This window comes from Pleurodeles waltl, chromosome 5 (genome assembly GCF_031143425.1).
Source record: "Pleurodeles waltl isolate 20211129_DDA chromosome 5, aPleWal1.hap1.20221129, whole genome shotgun sequence".
Lineage (NCBI taxonomy): Eukaryota > Metazoa > Chordata > Amphibia > Caudata > Salamandridae > Pleurodeles > Pleurodeles waltl.
The window spans coordinates 1192007714-1192020594 of NC_090444.1; positions in this window are offsets into that span (position 1 = coordinate 1192007714).

The window sequence follows — 12881 nt, forward strand, 5'->3', positions numbered from 1 at the left end:
AGTGTTTTCCCTTCTGTGTACTGTTTCCGCCTTCTTTTGATAGCGTTGGTTCCGCCCCGGAAAAGGTGGCGGATAGGTGTGTTGAAATACTGTGGGTGGTACTTTGTCTTACGCCTGTTTGTTGGCGGTTACCACTGCGGTGTTTGTTTCTACCACCGTGGCGGTTTGAGTGTTAAAGTGGCTGTCTATGTTGGCGGTTTCCGCCATGGTCGTGATTCCATTTTTTTTACCGCCACTTTAACACCGACCGCCAGGGTTGTAAAGAGGGCCATTGTCTTGAAGGCAATACGTTTCTTCACAGGCAACAAATGTAGTTGCCTCAAAGTGGCACTGGCCGAAGTGGAACAAGGGAGATTGAGTGTTAAACGAGCTGCAGTATTCTGGATCAATTGAAGTTTGCTAAGTGACATCTTGTCACAATTAAGAAAAAGGGCATTGCAATAATCTATTTTCGAGATAACTAGAGCAAGAGATACCATTATTCGAAGCTTCTCCTGTAGATAGGGAAATATTTTTCTCAAAGTTTTCAGTATCCAAAAACAGGTTTTAGTGATAGAGTTGACCTGTGGTTTGAAGGATAAAGCAGTGTCGAAGGTGACCCCGAGATTTTTAGTAGAATCAATCGGAACTGGAAGATGTCCACACACTGATGGCCACCAGCGGGTACTCCATAAATGTTTGCTAGACCCAAATAGAAGAATTTCAGTTTTATCGCCGTTCATTTTGAGCCAACTCATGCCCATCCATCTATTATTCTCACACATACATTGGTGAAAACGGTCAGCGACTTCTTCCCAATTCCCATGAATAGGGATGATCAATTGGGTATCATCCGCGTAAGAAGAGGTCAAAAAGCTAAATGAGCGAATCAGTCTGGCCAGTGGAGCCATTGACAGATTAAACAGGGTGGGGCTGAGTGAAGAACGCTGAGGTACCCCGCAAGGTAGCTGGTATGCTGGAGCTTTAAAGTCCCCGCAAGTTACCATAGCAGATCTGTTTTCAAGAAAAGTCTTCAGAATGTCTAAAGCTGTGCCCCAAATGCCAGCCTGGTGTAGGTAATGCTGCTGACAAATCTAGAAGCACTAAGATTAATCCTTGCAAGCTATATACCTTGTGATCTACTGATTGGATTCTTCATCATTTTTGACACAGATAAATATTGCCTATTTTGCTAAATCTGAGTGGAGTCTTTTTGTGGTGTCTTCTAACTGTAACTGTAAATGCGTTTTGGGTGTAGCACCAATACTTTACACATTGTCACTTAATTTAAGCTTGGCTGCTCTGTGCCAAGCTACCAGAGGGTGAGCACAGGTTAATTTAGTTGTGTATCTGACTTACCTTGACCAGAGTGGTGAGTTCTGCCTGGCTTAGATGCATACCCGAGCCAACCAGAAACACAATTTCCAACAAATACCATTCATTTTGCATGCTTTGACACTATGGTACACCAGGAAAGATGGTTTCCTAGCTTGGTTGTGACTGACTCCAAATTAAAATAATCTTCTGAATATTGTCCTGATCTGTCCAAACATAGGGTACTAAGTTGGCTTCATATTACACGAGGTAAGCATTAGTCGGTTTAGGGTCCATTTAGGACCCATACTTATAAAACTTGTTTTATGGCCAAGCTACAAAAATGTCTCCAAGTGAAGGTACTTGTTACTCCCTTAAATAATCTTCCCAACACTAATCCTTATCAAAATATTCTTACAAAATATTTTCAGGTGCTGGTTAAATTCAACTGCATCTGATAAAACCTCCAAATTACTGAAAGCCGTATCTGAAAAAACACCTTCCTCATTTTAAGATTCATCCATTAATTATCACTTTTTTGACAAGGAATACATTCCATTGATACTTTCAGTTCTGCGAAATGCAGATCAGATCATGATCAGATCATACAAATGATGCTATTCTGGCAATTATATTTTCCTTTTCACTTAGATTCTTCTCTCGTGTATATGTTAAACAAAAGCTGAGGACCTTTATATTTTGGTAAAATTAGTGCTGAAGCACTGGAATTCCTTGTAGGTATGTGTAGGGATGTACACAAGGATCCTGGGATGGAGATCCTGAACACTGGAAACCACTTCCTGTGACTAGAAGGCTACAACTAAAAAGGTTCACAGTGGTGTAGGCAACAGCATGATTGGAGACAAGCTTCGCTAAAAGTGCGAGAACAATGTATCAGGAGGGCCAATTCAATTAAACATATGTCAGTAAGAACATCTATCTCCCCATCATCTGCACTATGTATGCATTGTCAACACAGCTACTGGTGACGTAGGCAGTGGATAAACTCTACATGTTTCCATAGGAAAACCACAAGTATGCGTCAGGAAAGTGGTCAATAAGCCACTGCTATTACTCAACTCTCCATGGAGAGGGTGACACATGGACTGCCACTGCTGGACCTAGCACGTTCCATTGGCCCTGGTGCAGTATAGATCCTTGCACCTGACACAGCATCGCCGAACAGCAGGCTGGCATAGGTGGGACACCTACTGCTAAAGGAAAGAAGAACCAGTCGTGGCTTGCAGCTCCTAATAGGGGCGGGGCAAGGGCGGTGCAACGGGGAGGGGAATAAGGGACAGGGGGAGGTGAAAGCAGGGGGTGAAATACATTAAATTATAAAAAAATTAAAAAAACTTACCCGAACTCTCCGCGTGCCGCTCCTCCGTCTCTGCTGCCTTCTGCTGCAGGCACAGGCTCCCAGCCTGCCCTGCGCTAATCCTGATGCTGCTCAGAGCAGCATCAGGATTGTCTGGGAACACACAGCCATGGCGCTCCTCCAGCCAGGCACTCCTAGGTAGACTGGGAGCCTGTGCAGGCTCTCTCCAGCCCTAGAGACAGCCTACATGCGCATGTGTGTTTAGCTGGCACAAGACGGCAGGCCAAACACACATGCAGTCTGAGCACTCTCCCTCAGTGCACGTCACCCCCAATGCCCCGCCCATTTCAGAACGAAAGGATGATAAACATATTTTATCATCCTTTCGTTCTGAAAGGGTTTCAGCTTCTGCTGCTGGTGGGGGGGGGGGCGACGGTCCTCCGCCCATATGGAGGAGCCGCCCCTGAGAAGAACTACTGTCAAACATATGGCTTTCAGCTCCATCTCCATGTAACCTTCAATGCTTGTCTCACAGCGTATTATTGAAACAACTGAGGTCTGGTGCAGCAGCATGGGGGCAGGAGACTTGGTGAAAGTAAGCACCGCTGGTGCCTGCTCCACAGTGCACAACTGGAGAATATTATTACTATATAAGTGCTGCTAGCATGCAACTGGCCCCTGAACGTTATGGAGTGTAGACTGGGAGGAGTATCACCAGGCTCTAAGGAGCTGGGACTGACCTGGACCATAGAAGCAGCAGGTTTTAGCAACAGGCGACACAAGGTTTGTGAGACGCAAGTTTTGGTTGACGAGCAGCAGACATTTAAAAATTTTAAAAAATGGTGGCCTCACATGAGGTTTCGCAATGCTTCGGGTGCCATTTTATTGTCTGGCAAGAAAAAAATGATTTCACTTGTATGACCCCCCCAAAAAGATGAAAAAGGGAGGCAAAAAAGGAGAACGAAGACAGTTTGAAGTGGTAAAAGCCAAAGCTGGCAGCGACAACATTAGGAAAGGATGACTATAAAGACACACTGATCGGGTCTATCTGATCTGATCTGTCCCTTACACTTCTCCGTATCACTTCTAAAATCAAACAGTGGTCTACCCTGAACCACGAGACTTGAGTGTTTTCAGATAAGGACGTTTTGGGAGGAAATTGTATCACAGTTCCAACTCTCTGAGTCCCCCCATCTTTTTTCCTAACACCAAGAGAGAACTGCATGATGCTCACACTCTCACTAATGCAGGAAAGCTTGTTGATCTGTTGTTAGACTGAGCCATGACATTATTTTCTTCCAATGGGTAGTTTTTAGGAAAAGAGGCATAGTATTTTTCCTTCACCTGGGGAATCCTTCCCAACTTTTATATACCAAATATCCAGGAAATTATGCTGATTTTTCTGAACACTCCAGCCATCCACAGTGCTCTTGTGCGAAGCTCCTACAGATGTTGTGATGTTACTTTTATCATGTAGAGGTTGTGTCCAGTGCACATCAGTGTCACGACTTTAACCCACTTCTCCAACTCCTCAATCAATGACATTCCCACTAATAGTGTGTTACAGAACAGTGGTGTGATACAACTCTAGAATATGTATGCCAACCTGAAATGTCCTTTCCTTGTCAGGTTATAGACAAAAGAGTACATGTCTGCAAGGTATTTGCACATCTAAAAGTAATTCTATTTCAGGACCGGAGGCTCCGATTGTGCTTACTCCTTCTTTACTGTTCCAAATATAGCAGCCAATCAAAGTAAAGAAAAACAATAAACTACATTTCCCATGATACATACGCCTAGAAGATATTATGAAGGCAGCTGATTGGTCTTCAGAGTCTACGTTTCGAAAATTCTATCACAAGCCTGTAGTAAATGTGGCTTCAGTTGTTATTAACCAGCTTTAAACAAGCATAATCTGAGCCTAGAATAGAATTGAAAAAATTCTAGTTTACGTATCAAGAATTTTCAATTCTATTAAGGACACGGAGGCGAGGATTATCCCTCCCCTTCACTAATATTGTATAAAATAAAATAATGTAATACTATAATGATATTCATGTCAAGATTTAATTTTATCCCACCCTATGATCTATGTATGGACTTAAAGTTCTGTTTTTTCATAATAGGTACTATGATATTACCTATAGTTGTTATTTCTTTTAGGTTCTGATCAGAAGAACTCTTGAAGTTTTGATGTAACCTTTTCGGAGAAAATCGTTTTGGACCTGTTGTCCGTTTCAGATGTAAGACTTGGTTCCATTGGAGAGGAAGTCCTGTTGCAGTTAAGAGTTGAGGACTCGTTCTCTTCGAATATGTAAGAAGTTTTGTTCCGAAGTTCAAATTGTCGGATCTGGACAAAGAAAGAGGAAGTGACATGGAAGGTCAAGGCTTTTATGGACAAAGGGCATGATCATTGATTGGAGCATGTGATATATGACATATGTATCATGGGAAATGTAGCTTATTGTTTTTCTTTACTTTGATTGGCTGCTATATTTGGAACAGTAAAGAAGGAGTAAGCATAATCCTCGCCTCCGTGTCCTTAATAGAATTTAAAATTCTTGACGCGTAAGCTAGATTTTTCTTTTATTGCGTGACGGCAAGGGGAAGCCAGAACCACTAGGTAAACCTTATTGAGGTCCATTCTGATTATTTAGGCCCTCATTACAACCCTGGCGGACGGTGTTAAAGCGGCGGTAAGACCGGCAACAGGCCGGCGGTAAAAAATTTGCAATTACGACCGTGGTGGAAACCACCAACAAAGACAGCCACTTTAACACTCCGACCGCCACGGCGGTACAAACAAACAGCGCGGCGGTCACCGCCAACAGACAGGCGGAAGACAATGTACCGCCCACACTATTATGACAGGCCAATCCGCCACCTTTTCCGGGGTGGATTCACCGCAGATAAAAACATGGCGGAAACAGGAATTTCGAAACACTCCACGGGGAACGAGTACACCATGGACCCGGAACTCCAAATTCTACCTGCGATAGTCTTCCTACTCTTGTACCAGGAGCACGAACGCCGGCAGCGAAGACCACAGTGAGTACTGCACCTGCGACACAGGGGAGGGGGAGGCAAAATACAGGGACACACACACGCAACACCCCCACCCCCACCCTCACCCACTACAACACACACACTAATACATATCTATATATTACAGTTACACCCCCCAAACCCCCCCGGAAGAATGCAAAGACCAAAGGAAATTATTGTAACCATTGTAATCTATTAAAATACAGTACTATAAAATATATATACACTATAAACAAATATATACACCAATAATACAAGTCCAGGTATTGCACCATTTATAGTCCGTGGACCACTCGGCCCAAAATGCATGGGCGAGGCCCACACTCGATACCAGATCAAAACACAGAGAACACTGCAGGGGCATCAGATAGAAATACAACAGGCACCTCAGGGGGAAGGGAAGGGGGGGCACCTCAGCCGGATGAGTGCACGACGCCAGATCCACGAGGGGGCTCAATGCCCACTGTTCAATCCTGGGGAGTGCAAAGCCACAGTCTCTCAAGTCTCTACAGTGGGTGGTTTGCCGACTGTTCAATCCTGGGGAGTGCAAAGCCACAGTCTCTCAAGTCTATACAGTGGGTGGTTTGCCCACTGTTCAATCCTGGGGAGTGCAAAGCCACAGTCTCTCAAGTCTCTACAGTGGGTGGTTTGCCCACTGTTCCATCCTGGGGAGTGCAAAGCCACAGTCTCTCAAGTCTCTCCAGTGGGTGGTTTGCCCATTTTTCAATCCTGGGGAGTGCAAAGCCACAGTCTCTCAAGTCTCTCCAGTGGGTGGTTTGCCCACTGTTCAATCCTGGGGAGTGCAAAGCCACAGTCTCTCAAGTTGATAACAGTCTCCACTGGTTCTGGAGGGGGACTGGTGCCCAGAGTGCTTCATCCTGTGAAGCACAGAGGTAGTGGATGGGTGTCTCCACTGGTTCTGGATGGGGGCTGGTGCCCAGAGTGCCTCATCCTGTGAAGGACAGAGGTAGTGGATGGATCTCTCCACTGGTTCTGGAGGGGGACTGGTGCCCACAGTGCATCACTCACCCCGTGACGGTCCCAGTTGCGTCAGTGCCCCTGCCGCTCATGGGCTAGCGGTGCTTGATTTGGCGGTGCCCTGTTCAGCGGTGCTTGATTTGGCGGTGCCCTGTTCAGCGGTGCTTGAGTTGGCGGAGCCCTGTTCAGCAGTGCTTGATTTGGCGGTGCCCTGTTCAGCGGTGCTTGAGTTGGCGGTACCCTGTTCAGCGGTGCTTGATTTGGCGGTGCCCTGTTCAGCAGTGCTTGAGTTGGCGTGCCCTGTTCAGCGGTGCTTGAGTTGGAGGTCCTTCATGGCCCAGCGGGGCTTGTGCTGGCGGTCCTTCATGGTCCAGCGGGGCTTGTGCTGGCGGTGCCCTCCTGGGCAGCTGGGCTGGGGCTGGCGGGCCCTCCTGGGCAGCTGGGCTGGGGCTGGCGGGGCCCTCCTGGGCAGCTGGGATGGGGCTGGCGGTGGCCTCCTGGGCAGCTGGGCTGGGGCTGGCGGTGGCCTCCTGGGCAGCTGGGCTGGGGCTGGCGGTCGCCTCCCGGGCAGCTGGGCTGGGGCTGGTGGGGCCCTCCTGGGCAGCTGGACTGGGGCTGGCGGTGGCCTCCTGGGCAGCTGGGCTGGGGCTGGCGGTGGCCTCCTGGGCAGCGGGGATGATGGCGGTCTTCTCCGCCGTGCTGCTCTTCCCAGACTTGCTGGGTTTCTTGTGGCCCTTCCCCACCTTGGGAGGAGTCACAGCTGAGTCCACACTCCCACCCGGACCTCTGGGAGCGGCTTTGGTGGCTGGAGTCTTCCCCCTCTCCCGCCGTGCACTGGCCAACTTCTGATGCTTCACGGGGGGACTGGCTGTGCTGTGGCTCCGTGCCACACTGGCTGTCCTGGTGGCCGGTGCACTCCACATACCTGTGACTATAGGCACCACTGGTCCCGGAGATGTTGTGGCTGAGGTGCTAGTTCGGGACCTATGAGATGGACGGGGTGGGGGAGGTGTGGGAAAAAGGTCAAGGCTGGACAGGAAAAGTTTTTTGGAAACACTGGGACGGGTAGCTGGAGGGGGTTTGGGAGTTGAGGAAGAGGTGGTGGTAGTAGGAGGTGTACGTTTGGTGACTTTGGGTGTAGGTGCATGCGCTGGAGGCTGTCGTGAGGTGGATGGCTGTTGGGTGGGTGTGTGCCTGCGTTTGTGTATCTTGGGAGGGGGCGTCACAGACACACTGGGAGAGGACACAGGGGATGTGTGAATGGTAGTGGGGGTGGTGACTGCACGTGAGCGGGGTGTGCTGGTGAGGGACGTAGTGGCTGTAGAGGTAGTGCATGCAGGTGTGTGTGTAGACGAAACTGGGAGGGAGGAGGGAGATGACGAGGAGGGGGACACAGTGGAGGCAGTGGATGTTGGTGAGGTGTGTGCAGGCTGGTCTGATGGTGTGCTTGGGATAGGCAGAGGTACAGGGGATTGGGTCTGGGTGGAGGAAGTTGGAGGGGGGAGGCTAGACACAGGGACAATGGCTGCCATCAGTGCTGAGGCCAGAGTTTGAAAGGCTCGGTGAAGGGCCGCCTGACCAGAATGAATGCCCTCCAGGAATGCATTAGTTTGTTGCAACTGCCTTTCTACACCCTGGATGGCATTCAAAATGGTAGACTGCCCAACAGTGAGGGACCTGAGGAGGTCAATGGCCTCCTCACTGAGGGCTGCAGGGGTGACTGGGGCAGGGCCTGAGGTGCCTGGGGCGAAGGTGATGCCCACCCTCCTGGGTGAGCGGGCACGGGGTGAAGGCTGAGGGGCTGCTGGGAGGGCGGTGCTGGTAGGGGGGGTGGCGGCTGTACCTGTAGATGCGGGGGGCATAGATGTTGCCGCCACCACAAGGGAGCTCCCATCAGAGGACGAGTCCGTGTCGCTGGTCTCAGCTCGTGTCGCCGCCGTGGAGCTCCCCTCGCCCTCCGTCCCACTGGTGAATTCAGAGTCCGTAGTGTGGCCCTCCATGGCCATGTGGGATGCAGCTCCCTCGTGCTCCGGTGCCACTGCTCCTCCGTCTGATGATGCTAATGCACACAAGAACAGGGAGACCACAAAAAGGGGGGGGGGGAACAGAAGAAAGACATGTTGAGTGCATGGATTACCGCTACCGTTGGCGGACAAGACAGACACAGAAGCCCCCTGCACTACGCCGCGCTCTTGGGCTCTACAGTGCAATTCCTGGGAAATGGCCTACAAGGCTATGGACGACATCTGCACACATAGATGACACAGGGGCATGAATAGCTGTACTTGGCACTCTACAGAGGTGGCGTGGGGGGCCACAGGGCCATGCCTTACGGAGGGGCCTAGCCTACGGAACTCGCCCTGGCCTAGGGAAACCCACAGCCCTCCTCCCCCACCCAGACAACTCCACTGCGCGCAAAGTCAGCTGAATGAGAGTGTACTTACCCCCTTGTGTCTGCTGTGATGCCCTCAAGCGCCCATCCAACTCCGGGTAGGCCACCGCCAGGATCCTGAACATCAGGGGGGTCATGGTTCGACGGGCACCCCTCCCACGTTGGGAGGCCATCCCCAGCTGAGCCTCCGCCATCTTCTTGCTCCAGCGGCGAATGTCCTCCCATCTTTTCCGGCAGTGGGTGCTCCGTCTGTGGTAGACCCCCAGGGTCCGGACGTCCTTGCCGATGGCACGCCAAATATCTTTCTTCTGGTGGGCGCTGACCCACATGAAATGTACAGGGAAAGAAGAGAAGTCATTACCAACTGCACCATCAAAGTGAGTGGCCCCCATCCCTACCCTTGCCATGTGGCACATGCACCCACCGTCTTTCATGCACGCAGAACTCTGCCCCCTTCCTTCTTACATCCAGCCCTCTCCACACAGGCATAGCCCATCCAACATTCTCCCTGTGTACTTACCTGTTTGTCTGGAGGACTGTAGAGTAGCGTGTACTGGGGGAGGACCCCATCAACGAGCTTCTCCAACTCCTCCGATGTGAAGGCAGGGGCCCTTTCCCCAGACGCACGAGCCATTGTCTATTCCAGACTGAGGTCACAGCAGCACTTGCAGTGTAGGTCCTCTCCTGTCGAAGATCAGGTATCGAGTGATTCAACAGATAGAAAATGGCGGTCACGTCCGCGGCGGTCACGTCCACGGCGGTCACATCCACGGCGGTGCGTACCATCACCGCCGGCGTACATCGTCATTGGCTCCTGGGACCCATAGGGTCCAATGTTACCCAATGCAGCATTGCGCCGCGGTCTCTGACCGCCTACCGCGACGGTGTACAACGCCAGCGCAGTTACCTCACATCCCATTGTCCCACTTTAGAGGTCAGGCAGCCGCCATTTCAGGGGCCCACATGGCCTAATTTCCAACTGCGTCACACATACCTAGGCCTAGTCTCAACACACATACAGGCCACCTTTTGTGTATGATTGGTGTTCTGTGTAAACTGTGGGTACTTACCTCTGAGTTGTTTGACTCTGTGGTCGCTGTTGTCCTTCATAGGCACCGTCCGCTGGGACGTGTGAGGAGATGGCGGCATCCTCCGGTGTACCGACCGCTGGTGGACCTGTCGACAATGGAGGAAAGACATTTGATAATCACCTACAGGTTTGACCGTGCCACAATCCAGGAACTGTGTACCCAGTTGGAGCCATATTGGAGCGTATTGTCCAGAGTGTTGTCTGCCCTGCTAAAACACATGCAGAGCTACATCGTTTTCCCTCAGGTGGAGGATTTGCCTACAGTGAAAGGTGACTTCTATGCCCTTGGACATATCCCCAACATCATAGGTGCCATTGATGGGACCCATGTGGCTTTGGTCCCCCCCCCACAGGAGTGAACAGGTGTACAGAAACTGGAAGAGTTATCATTCCATGAATGTACAGATGGTATGTTTGACAGACCATTACATCTCCCATGTGAATGCCATGTTACCTGGCTCAGTGCATGACGCCTACATCCTGCGGAATAGCAGCATCCCTTATGTGATGGGTCAACTCCAGAGGCACCATGTGTGGCTATTATGTGAGCCCCTGGAAGCAAGACAGTGGGAATGGTTGTCTGGGGTTATCCCTCCAGGTTAGTGCGTGTCTAACAGTTGTCCCTCGCGATTTGCAGGTGACTCTGGGTACCCCAACCTGTCATGGCTACTGACCCCAGTGAGGAATCCCAGGACCAGGGCAGAGGATCGCTACAATGAGGCCCATGGGCGAACTAGGAGGGTGATCGAGCGGACCTTCGGCCTCCTGAAGGCCAGGTTCAGGTGCCTCCACATGACAGGTGGATCCCTATTCTACTCACCAAAGAAGGTGTGTCAGATCATCGTGGCCTGCTGTATGCTTCACAACTTGGCTTTGCGACGACAGGTGCCTTTCTGCAGGAGGATGGTCCAGATGGCGGTGTTGTGGCAGCTGTGGAGCCTGTGGACAGTGATGAGGATGAAGCAGAGGAAGAAGACATGCAGAACAGGGACTCAGTGATCCAGCAATATTTCCAGTGAAACACAGATGAGAATACATTCCTGCCTACTACATGTACTTTTACACTACTACCTCTCTACTGTCTGTCGTTTTCACCCAGTGTATGGTCACTGAGTTGTCACTTTCCCTTACGGTTTCACAGATGTGGGTCCCAACGTGTGTCATCTGCTTAGATTCCTCATGGACTAGAGCTGTGTGACATGGGTATGTTGACATTACTATTTCAAGAACATTTGGTCACTGTAATTGCAAATACACTATTTTGAAATCACAGACAGACTCCAGATCAGTTTGTGGTTTAGGTGTGTTTATTTAAATGCAAAATATTGGAGGGGGAAGTTAAATGGTGAGGGGTGATGGTGGAGGAGTGTCCATGGCATAGTCCAGTCTATTAGTCTCACAGGTGCATTGCCCATATGGGCATAGGAAGTGGAGCTGGGGCAGTTTAATTATGGAGAGGGTGACCAAGTGGGACAGTGGGATGACAATCAGGGTGGTCTCATTTCTTGGCGGAGGTCTTGGCATCGTGCTCTGTCTTGTTCCTGGATCTCAGGGACCGTTTGCGGGGTGGTTCTCCCTCTGCAGGGGGTGGGGTGCTGGTGTGGTGGTCCTGTGACGGGGCGTCCTGTCCACTAGCGCCAGCGGAGGTGGTGGGCAGTTCATCGTCCATGCTAGTGTCAGGGGCCCCTTGGAGTGCCACAGTGTCCCTCCTGGTGTTAAGTAGTTCCTTCAGCAACCCTATGATGGTGCCCAGGGTGGAGCTGATTGTTCTGAGTTCCTCCCTGAAGCCCATATACTGTTCCTCCTGCATGCGCTGGGTCTCCTGAAACTTGGCCAGTACTGTTGCCATCGTCTCCTGGGAGTGGTGATATGCTCCCATGATGGAGGAGAGGGCCTCGTGGAGAGTGGGTTCCCTTGGCCTGTCTGCCCCCTGTCGCACGGCAGCCCTCCCAGTTCCCCTGTGTTCCTGGGCCTCCGTCCCCTGGACCGTGTGGCCACTGCCCCCAGGTCCCTGTTGTTGTTGGGGTGGTGGGTTATCCTGGGTTCCCTGTAGTGGTGGACACACAGCTGATTGACGTGTCCTGGGGACGGAGGTATGGGCCCGCTGGGTGGGTGCTGTGCTGGTGTTTCCAGAGGGGGGAAGGTCTGTGGTGGCCTGTGCCTGTGTGAGGGGAACCGACTGTCCCGAGGCCCCCAATGGTCCGGGCTGGTCATCTAGATCCAGTTGGACAGAGGTGCTGTCATCACTGTGGGCCACTTCTGTGGGTGGAGTGGACATGTCTGGACCCTCCTGTCTGGTGACGTTGGGTAGGGGCACTGCAGGGGTGGAAAGGCATGATTATTGCATCTGTGTGTGGCATGGTGTGCAATGGGTGGGTGACCGTGTATCCCAGTGATGGCATTCCTGTGTGAGAGCTTGTGTGATGATGGTTTAGGGGGGTGTATGGCTATGTGCCGTGTGCATGCTTTGGTGATGGGTGTCCGTGCTTTGTTGTTGCATGCAGGGCTTGGTGTTGGGATGTGTGGTTTGTGATATTGGTACATTTGTGAGTTGGAGTGATAGGGGTGGGGGCGAGGGTGGGGGTATGTGATAGCATGCAGGTAGGGTGGAGGATGTAATAGTTAAGATTTGACTTACCAGAGTCCATTCCTCCTCCTACTCCTGCGAGGCCCTCAGGATGCAGAATCGCCAAGACCTGCTCCTCCCATGTTGTTAGTTGTGGGTGAGGAGGTGGGGGTCCGCCGCCAGTCCGCTGAACCGCCAG